The following is an 11,057-nucleotide window of genomic DNA, read 5'->3' as shown; positions in this document are numbered from 1 at the left end:
TCGCCGCTGAGCAGGGAGCCCGATGCGGGACTCGATCCCGGGACTCCGGGATCATGACCTGAGCCGAAGGCAGTCGCTTAACCAACTGAGCCACCCAGGCGCCCTATTTTTTCTTTTTTTTAAGGAGATACATGCCATTTTTGCTGTGGCCTCTTCTCTAGGATTAGCTATGGAGAGTCTGTTCTGCCAGTCTTGGGTTGGTCTCTGGGTTATTTACACTGCTGTGGGTGTTATCTAGGTTTATCTGTGGGATGAGGAGAGCTTGGAAATCTTGTGGGTTGGTTCTACCAACTCAACCAGTTTGGGAGCTAGGATTGAATTTGGAACCCCAGCAGACCATTTCCTAACGGTAAAAGAAAGTGAAGCAATAAACTTTCACTCATTGACAGAAAAACAGAAGACTTGTCTTTTATCACATGACATCCTAACTGTGATTGCCTCCTGTTCTAAAAGCCTTTAGCCTTTTCTTTGTAACTTTTTTGTGATGTTCTGTGCAGTGAGTATTATTACTGTTTACCAATATCTGATCTTCTCTGCATCCTGTCACATGGGAAGATGGCTCTTCTCTGTCCCCCTTAAATTTAGGCATGGGTCATAAGACTTGTTTTGGCAATGAAGTGATTTGGGTCACATCTTCAGTAGACGTTATTGAGAGGCTAGAACCTGCCAGTCTGGAATATAAACTATCTCTTATTTACAGGTTCTTAAGCAAATAAGGTTCTCAAATTAAGACATGGCCTAAGGATAAAGGTCAAATCAAAGGTATGGCCATAAGACACTTTTAAAGCTTCTAAGGAATTTAAATTGGTGCTTTCTCAGCTAAACAAAATGGCATTTTGAAAGCACAAAAATGCAGTCCCACAGAAGCCTGATACCAAAGTAACAATAAATCAGTCTAAAAGGAGAAAACTTTTAAAAACAATTGTGGCTTTGGCTTCTAGAGCATGGAGTGGGCTTTCATCTGAAATACAGAAAGCCCCCAGAGTTCTAAGGGAATTATATTAGCAAAAGTACTGCCAGGCTAGATTCATAAGGACCATGAGTATTCAGATTTTAAAGAGGTTTCTGGACCCCTAACTTTACACAGACAGAAACAGGCTGAGAAGTTATTCAAAAGGCATATGAGGAGATGCAATGGAATTGGGCATTTGGAATTTTATAATAACTGTGGGATATCAGAGCAGAGGAATCAGAGGAGTTAAACATACAGTTCTGAATCTTAGGAGAGAGATATGGGCTAGATATATAAGTTTGAGAGTCTTTAGCACATAGTAAAAATACAAAAGTACAAATACAAACTTTGAGCATTGATTGAAGTATGGGTAAAATGTTAGGACCCCCACATCACATTATTCAATGAGAACCCCAAATAGAAACAGAAAATTGTTGACACAAGTGCTTTTGAGAATGCAAGGCACTGGGCTAGTTTTACAACTTGTCATATCAGTCAGGTTCCTGGAAAGAAAAAAAAAATCAGTGTAAATGAGTTCAAATTAAGACTTGAAGGAAAGGAGTAACAAAGGTATGGGATGATATGGGAAAAAACAGAATATCAAGGGATTTGAGAGACTTGTAACAATGGGAAACTATTATTACACCTAGGACCAAAAAGTCAATAGTAAAAAACTGTTAATGGAACCTCATGGGAGGCACAGCCCAGCAGAACCGTTAGTTGGGGAGGGACACAGCTACTGCCCGAGATGCGGCACGGAGCAGGACAGGAGCAGAGAAGAAATTCCCTGACCTTGCTGTCCTCCTGTTACGTCTCCTGCTGGTGTATCTCCCACTGGACAAACCAGAGGAGCACAGGGGATACAGTTGTCAAAGGACAATCTTCCAAGGCATAAAGCAAAGGAGAGAAGGACAGACAGTGTATCTAGATAAGTAAATGGAGAATAACGCAGGTGTTAAGATAAAGGAGAAGATTTAATAATACTTATAAGTCACATATCGTAAACCCACAAAGAATATGCAGCACTAGCCAGGTGGGAAGAAGGCCATGTTCAGTTTACATATACAGGTTCTGCCCCTTATAAATATGAATCACTGGACGATTTACTGAGAAGGACAAAAAGAACCTTTTTTGTGATCGTCTACCTTTTAATTACAAAAGGATTACCATCATCATCTTCTTTGGAATGTAACATTAACTCAAGGAAATAGATACTGTAAAGTTTGTTTTCCATTTTGTAATGATCATGTATTTTTGCACTACATCAGTATTGTGTGAAACTTCGTTGTTGTAACAATTGACTGTATGCCTCTACGTTGTAAAATATACCCAGCACTGGGGTGACTAAGATACTACTATAAACCTAATAACTTTCTTCTGTCACTCCACTGGTATTGATTGCTAATAGAAATAGATTGCTAATCAGGGTTCATTCACAGATTTATTTTGACCTTCTCCTTATAGGCCTATTTGAACAAAACAGTCTGAGATTCCAGCAGCTTCATGTCAACACAATGTCAAGTATCTTTCCTACATGATATGGATGATAATTACAGTCTTAGAAGCTGATGACATCAACCATAATGTGCTGACAAAGAGAAGGAAAGATTGCCCAGGAAACCCTGAGGAACATCAACTCCTAAGAGAAATACAGACCAACATGTAGCCTGCAAAAAGACTGAGAAGGATGAACCAGACGCATAGGGAGAATGTGGTATCATAGAAACCCTGTGAAAGAAGTGGCCCATATTTTTAAATGCTGCATACAGATCAAAGTGAGAACTGAAGTGGTTTCATGCAGTTTAGCCACAAGCTGGTTATTGGTGACCACAGTGAAAGCACTTTTACTGGGAGCCATAAGAGCAATAGCTAGAAATCTGTAGGTTGCCAAATGAGTAAGATAGGCAGACATGAGAACACTGAGTACAGACAATGTTTTAGAGATGTTTGGCTTTGAAGAGAAGAACGACAGGCTAGTAGCTGAAGAAGGAGGTGTTGTGAAAGATTTTTCTTTTCAGTTGGTTTGGCCTAGTTGATTTTTCACTGGGAGAGAGCGTTGGGCATGGTTAAAGGCCACTGGGAAGGAACCAGTGGAATGAGAGCAGTTGAATCTACAAAAGAGAGAATGGATAGAGCATGGTGTCTGTTACAAAGTAGATGCTCATTAAGTGTTTATTAAGTAAAGAAGTAAATTCCTTGACAAGACAGGAAGGTGTTTAATCCAGAAACCAGGTGAAGGAATTACTCTTAAACAAGAAGTAGGATATCTCTTCCATCAAAAAAGCCAAGAAAAGGAAGTAAGTGTGGATACAGGTCATTTGGTAGATGTTGTATGAAGAACTGGAGAAATTTCCATCAGATGACTTCTATTTTCTCTGTGAAATGAAAGATGAGAACATCTCAGGGAAATAAAAGTGTACTGGAACCATCAAGAAGAATGAAAAAGTTGATGAAATAGTTTCGTGTTCTGAAAAGAAGCTTCAGAGGAAAGCCTTTTAGGCACCTGTCAGCCTCTGCAGTACATGTGGTGGCTCGTGAAAGGGGTTACCCCTCATATACTCCCCATACTGGGCCTCAGTATTGAATCCGATCATCTGGCACCTTTACCTGTTCCTCCCTCACTTGAAACTCTAGACCACGAACTTCAATATTTGTTCTCTCCTTTATTTTCCTGGCAGTGCTCCACCAGATTTGAAACATGACGGCTCCTGAGAGTCCACAGCCTTCGACGGTTCTCTGCCTCGCTACCTGGACAGTGTTTCACCATGCCCCCTTGAGGACATTTCTTATAGCTCATTACAGTTCTGACACCTGGCTACCCAGATACTGGGTAACCATCAAGGCACTCGCCAGTCTTCAAAGGAGCAAACTGAGCATAAGATGTAAAAAGTGAGATACACCTACTTCACTGTCTACACAGTCCCTTTTCACAGAACTTAGGTCATCTTTGGGCAGAGAAGCAAGGGCCCCAGAAGCCTACCCTTAAGCCCCTGCTCTATCCTCCCAACCGAGAGCTTAAAGCCTCCACTCTTCCACGTGGCTGTCGGTGGAAAGGACTTCTCCCTCCGAGAGGAGATCTTGCTCCAAAATCTACAGCACTCTGACCTTAGCCCATGGCATCAACAAGGAAATAATATAATACAGAAAACTTAGCACTCCCCTGAAAGAGAAAATAGTCGTAAGATGAGTGGGTTTGTTACACAATCAGAGGAACTGCCAAATCTGTCTAAGGATAAATATTACAACCCAACATGAAAATTGAACAGAAGATTGAATAAACTATATGTTGATTTGTAGCCATTACCTAACCAATAAACAGTATGTATATAATGCATTTTTTTACAAACTCTAGGGAATTTTAAATAAGTTCTTCTCAAAATTGAGCTTCATAGAGAACTTAACAAAATAGCAGATTATCTAATAGTGAGATTACTAAAGAGAAGACAGTGACAAAGGTGGCCTAGAAAATTTATTAAGCAAATGGCTGAAGGGAGGGGATGAGAGAAAGATAAAACAATGGTTGAGGGGTTAAAAATACTGCAAGAAGTGGTGGGACTGCTTCTGGATTAGTTACTACGTTTTCACGACAATTTGCCCTAATGTGTGTGCAATAGGTTATTTAGACGAGGCCGTATTTTTCAGGGTGATGGCTGTAACTCTAGAGAAGAATTATTAATCTCTGCTTTGGATTATTAAACTCCATACATAACTTTTATTAAAATTCCACTCCTTTCTCAGCTACCCATTATGATATTCCTTGTTCTAAAATAATTCTCCTTTGACGAACCATGAGAGATGATGGACTCTGAAAAACAAACTGAAGGTTCTAGAGGGGAGGGGGGATGGGTTAGCCTGGTGATGGGTATTGAAGAGGGCACGTTCTGCATGGAAAAAAAAATAAAATACAATAATTCTCCTTTGTTAAATGATCCATTGCTTTCCTTAAAAAAAAAAAAAAAGAAGAAGGCAGTGAGAAGCAGATCTCTGGAAGAGATCTATTTCTTCTTTTTTTTTTCTTGTTACTCTGCAAAAACAACAGAAGGATTCCTGGAATAAGGGAAAATCTATCTTCTTGGACTTCCCCCATTGTAAAAGTGTGGGAAAACATGTCATTTTCAAAATAAGCAGTAAAAAAGAATTGCAGCCAAATTTCATGCCAAATTATTAGAAGAAGTAAAGGAATAAGTGGCAGAATAAAATCCCCATACACTATGATGAAAACACTTCAGAAAGACATGCCAACAAATTGGGAAACTGTAAAATCTAATATTTTAAAATAAGCTAAAAAATTTTAAGCCATTAAAAAAACACATAAATTAGCATTAGAAAAACTCAAAAAATGCAAAATAAGAACCTGGGGTTTTATTTTATTTATTTTTTTAAAGTTTTATTTATTTATTTTTAGAGAGAGAGAGAGTGGAGGGGGGAAGGGCAGAGGGAGAGAGAGAATGAATCCTCAAGCCGACTCCCTGCTGAGCGCTGAGCTGGTTGCTGAGCTCAGTCCCATGAACCTGAGATCATGACCCCAATCCAAAATTAAGAGTCGGACACGTAACCAACTGAGCCACCCAGGTGCCCCAGAATCTGGGGTTTTAAAGCAAAGATGCCAAGAACTTTGCTAAATTTCTTTCATCTCTTCAAAGATCAACTTGAGCCAACTCTTAGGCTTTGCCATGGCCCTCAGCAACGTGGACACACAACAGCAGATTAGGCATGATAGCTTTCATTGAACAAGAGACAATGAGAAAGCAGAAGGAAAAGAGGCAAAGGCAAAGGAAATGTAGAACACTAGAAAGGTTCTCTTGTGCAAACAAAAAGACTGAATGTGACAGAATATCACAAAAGGAAAAAAATGCAGATTGTGTAGCAGAAGGAAATTTAAATGCCCAACTTGAACCAAGCAAATTTAAAAGTCTTCTGAGCCAGAAATGACCTTATTACAGACCTAAGAGAAGCAAAACAGATGCTCAACAAGGTGGTAAAATGTACAACGAGGCACTGAGTGCTGGAAGCACCGCTCTCCTGCTATAGCTTCTAATGACTGTTCATTGCAGGAATCAGGACTTCCTTTTAGTAAAGGCTAAAGTGTAAAACAATGATCCCTATAGGCAAAATTGCTGAAGCCTAAATTGATCAGGAGGCATGCCTGTCTGAGTAAATAGCCAGCTGTGTTGAAATCCGTAATAGAGGTCACAAAATAAAGTTTTCCAATACCCTAAAGAGCCAGCTGGATCTGTTAGTTCAGGAATGATGCCAGAAGTATGGTGAGCCTTGTTTGATATGAATAGCAACAGAAAGTTTTGGGATTAAGCCTGTGGGAGGTGGAGCTTTCTCCACTGCATATGACTATATTATGAAAGCATCTGATATTTGGAAAAAACAAGATTTTTCTATGTCACCCCCTCTTTGTTCTGATATAGTTCTATATTTATCAGTGGAATACCTCTTCCATAGCTATTGCCTTTGTTCTAACCATTAACACAGGGAGAAAGATGTACTTGAACAAACCGGAACATGCCTCCGATTCTAGAAGTAATACAACTTTCAGTGGTTTTGAGCATGAGGTAGAGGGGATCAGACAGTGGTTGTATGACTTACCCAGTCTTCTGCCCATTCTCTAACTCCAGAGATCTAATTTAGAAAGTTTTAAGTAAGACAGACCAGAGACTGGACTCGAGTCCTCTCAGTCCTGACCACAAAATACAGCGTTCCCTGAGAGCTGAAACCCTCTGCCTCTTGAGTAGCATGACCTACAGCAGCATGCTTACCAAAGGAGGGACTCCACTAGGAAGACTGGCAAAGACCAAACCAAACCAGTCTGCACCAAGGTGGACTCCAGGGCCGACCTTTCACTGACTTGTTCCCTCATTATAATACTAAAAATCACACTCGTGGTGGGGATTTAACATGCTAATGAGACATGATGATGCATGGCAAAACATGTTCCGTCCACTGAAACTTTGTGCCCAACTTCCTGTATCTCCCTGCCCCTACATGCTTAGATATCCCTCCTTTCACACCTCAGTCTCTTTAAAAATTTTCCCCAGCCTTTGCTTGGAGAGCCAGCATGAAGGACTTTTTCCTTCGTGCTATCTCCTTTGTGCTTAAGCATAAGCCCCGATAAAAGCCTTGCCTGGGACTTCCAACTAGGTCTCTAGGATATTTATATTGCTGGGAGAGCCCAGGGACCTGAGTGGGTAACATAAGCCCCTGTAAGTCTCTGCTATTTTGATTTAATATGCATGTGGCAAGCATTCATTATAGCAGGAGTAGCTTCTGTTATTTGTTTCCTCATATGTAAATGTGCTTTATTTAATAAAACAAAAGTTTATGTGGGGAAAAAATGAGGGACCTCAAGACGTAACTTAAAAAAAATATTTAAGGAAACATAAACAAGAAACACAAGAGCATATAAAAGCAACAAATAATGTTTTAGCAGAAATCGAAGTTTAAGAGGAGAAAAATGTTAAAAATCAAAAAGAAATGAAGAAGGAGGTGAAACAGATTTGAGAGAAAGTAACAGATAAAAAAGACAAGTTCCTACATATGTATGCCAGAAGTACCCAAGGGAAAGAACCAGAGCAATAGAACAGAACAAAGTAATCCAAGAAAATTTTCCTGAAGGAAACAAAACAAAACAAAACAAAACAAAAAAGCCTGGAAAATATATTGAAAAGCATATCTGGAAACAGTGACACCAAAATGGCCAACATCAAGAATTATTCTAGTAAAACAAATGAATTTTAAAGGAAAACTTTATTCTTTTGTATCAAGGCAAACAACAACAACTGATCACTTACGAGAGAAAGGATGTCAATTGCCAGATCTTTCTACCTCAACCCTTTATGGGTTGAAGATAATAGAGTGACATATTTAACACACTCAAGGTAAGAAAATGTGACCTAAGGGTTTTGTACCATGCAAACTTATATTCAAGAATAAAGACCATAAACAAACAGTTATAAACATTCATGAACAAAACAAATATTGTTTCCATGCCCCTTTCTATCTACTAGAGAATGAGCTTCAGACAACCAAAATGGCTAGACAGACTTTGACATCAACATCAGGACTGGTGGTGAGCATTGCATATATATTGACCTATGGAACTAAGACTAAATAATGGATATAAAGGAGAGAGTATAATATGTTATTGGTCACATGGTCTAATAAGGTAGACAATACAGCTATCAAACATAGGAGTAGGTGTGAGATGCGGAGAACATATGAAAAGTAGGAAAAGCTAGCTGATTACCTTATAGCTATTACGTGGAAATAAGAGGATATTACTTCACTTCAGATGCTGGGAGAGAGAAAGAGGAGGAGGGGAGAAGAGGTGGTTAGCCAATTTCCATTATTTCTCATAGTAGAGAACAAAAAGAAAATTACTAAGGGTATGATATAAAGGTATTCGTATACAAGCAGCCATCGAAGCAAAAATACAAATTTTACCAGTAAAAGAAATGCTGAGAGAAAAAGAGAAGGAGGGAGAGAGTAAGGAGAGAGGAAACAAAGACTATTTGTATAAAACACTTACTATGTATGTATAAATATAATATGAAGACAATATGGCAGTATGGAAGTCCTAGCCAGAGCAGTTACACAAGAAAAAGAAATAAAAGGCATCAAAATTGGAAGGAAAGAAGTGAAACTGTCACTGTTTGCAGATGACATGATATCATATACAGAAAATCCAAAAGACTCCCATCAAAAACCTGTTAGAACTAACAAAAGACGGGGCGGGGCGCCTGGGTGGCTCAGTCGGTTAAGCATCTGTCTTCAGCTCAGGTCATGATCCTGGGGTTCTGGGAACCAGGCCCCCCTTGGGCTCCTTGGTCAGTGGGGAGCCTGCTTCTCCCTCTCCCTTTGCCCCTCCCACTGCTCATTCTCTCTCCTATCTCTATTTAAAAAAAAAAGTAATAAAAAAAAAAGAACTAACAAAAGAGTTCCGTAAACTTGCAGGATACAAAAGTAATATACAGGGGCGACTGGGTGGCTCAGTTGGTTAAGTGACTGCCTTCAGCTCATGTCATGATCCCAGGGTCCTGGGATCGAGCCCCGCATTGGGCTCCCTGCTCAGCGGGAAGCCTGCTTCTCCCTCTCCCACTCCCCCTGCTTGTGTTCCCTCTCTCGCTATCTCTCTCTGTGTCAATTAAATAAATAAATAAAATCTTTAAAAAAAAAAAGTAATATACAAAACTGTCGTTTTTATGCATTAATAATGAACTATCAGAAAGAGAAGTTAAGAAAACAATCGCATTTGCAATTGCATCAAAAAGAATCAAATACCTAGGAATAAATTTATCCAAGGAGATGATAGATTTATATACTGAAAACTGTAAGACATTAATGAAAAAAGTTAAAGAAGACACAAATAAATGGGATGATGTTCCATGCTCATGGATTAGAATAATTAATATTATTAAAATGTATATAATAACCAAAGCAATCTATAGAGTCAATGCAATTTTTTCAAAATTCCAATGGCATTTTTCACAGAAATAGAACAAACAATCCTAAAATTTGGCGTGGAACCACAAAAAAAACCTGAATAATCAAAACAAATATTGAGAAAGAACAAAGTTGGAGGCATCACGCATCCTGATTTCAAACTATACTATAAAGTTATAGTAATCAAAACAGTATGATATTAGCATAAAAACAGACACATAGATCAGTGAAACAGAATAGGGAGCCCAGAAATAAACCCACACATATATCGTCAATTAATATACAACACAGGCAAGAATATACAATGAGGACAGTCTCTTCAATAAATGGTACTGGGAAAACTGGACAGTAACATTCAAAAGAATAAAACTGAACCAGTATCTTATACCATCACAAAAATGAATTCATAATGGATTAAAGAGTTGAACATAAGGCCTGAAACCATAAACCTAATACTTATGGAAGAAAACATAGATGGTAAGCCTCTGCAATTATTTTCTTGATAACAGTTTTTTAATGACATATCTTAAATATTTCTTTCCCCTTTCCATTGGCACAGAAATGCAAAACACAGTAAGACATATGTCTTACTGATTACAGTAAAGCACTTACAAAGTGCTTTTCTTTAATCAGTGTTCTCCATACGCTGAAATTGTAACTAGCCAAAGATTAATAGCTACTTTCTCCTAGGGCACTTGTAATTCAAAAGAACATAAATCAAAATCAAGTTAATCAAGCTATGCAATCCGTTATATTTAGTATTTCTTCGTGCAATGAAATGTTGGTTAAATCCATAGCTAGAATATTCCCCTTATCAAATAAAGGCCCTAGTAAAATCAGCACACTTGTTTGAGAATGTTATATGAAACTGTACAGTTCATTCAACCAATTTCACATGTAAAAAGTTTCTTACTCAAATTTGAAAACATGTAATACTTAAATTCCCAAATTTCTTTTTCTTTAAAAGATTTTATTTATTTATTTGACAGAGAGAGACACAGCAAGAGAGGGAACACAAGCAGGCGGAGTGGGAGAGGGAGAAGCAGGCTTCCCGCGGAGCAGGGAACCCGATGAGGGGCTGGATCCCAGGATCTTGGGATCATGACCTGAGCCGAAGGCAGACTCTTAACGACTGAGCCACCCAGGTGCCCCATTTCTGAAGTTTCTTAATCAGTGAATTCTTAATCAGTTTAGTAGAGTGTATAGGCTAAATTTACACTAACATCATTCATTACATGAGATTTAATGAAATTAATACCAGTGAACTAGTACTAACACAGGTAGGTTATTTCTTTAGACAATATATAAGAAGCTATTTAATAAGTTATCCCCAGAATTTTTAAATAAGTTTAATTATCCAGGTGCAGAAAAAAGTTAACATAGTTAAGTCCTAACTTAAAAAGCTTAAGTCCTTACTTAAAAAGTCTGCCCTTAGCTGACATCTGGGAACATGGATTTCTGGAAGGTTCCTACTGTTAACTGATATTATGGCTCACAGTATCTAAAATGTTTGTACAAACAATATAATTTCTGCAGATTCCTGCTTTTCTTCTAAGAATCTGAAATTTGGGTATGTGCCAGGCAGGGGATGCTTATATGATCAGACCCCAATTAAAACCTTGGGTGTTCATTCTCTAGAGAGCTTCCCCGGTTG

At 38.6% G+C, this 11,057-nt stretch overlaps 1 pseudogene; it reads left to right on the top strand.

Moving 5' to 3' along the window:
* LOC112826563 (V-type proton ATPase subunit E 1-like) overlaps positions 1 to 8,167 on the top strand; it is a 17,332-nt pseudogene extending 9,165 nt beyond the window's left edge.
* The last annotated feature ends 2,890 nt before the right edge of the window (positions 8,168 to 11,057 follow it).

Source organism: Callorhinus ursinus, unplaced genomic scaffold, assembly GCF_003265705.2.
Source record: "Callorhinus ursinus isolate GAN/ISIS: 27379988/994484 unplaced genomic scaffold, GSC_fseal_2.0 scaffold7, whole genome shotgun sequence".
In the NCBI taxonomy this organism is placed as follows: domain Eukaryota; kingdom Metazoa; phylum Chordata; class Mammalia; order Carnivora; family Otariidae; genus Callorhinus; species Callorhinus ursinus.
The sequence above is the reverse complement of the archived record's forward strand: the minus strand, read 5'-3'. Positions and strand labels throughout refer to the sequence as shown.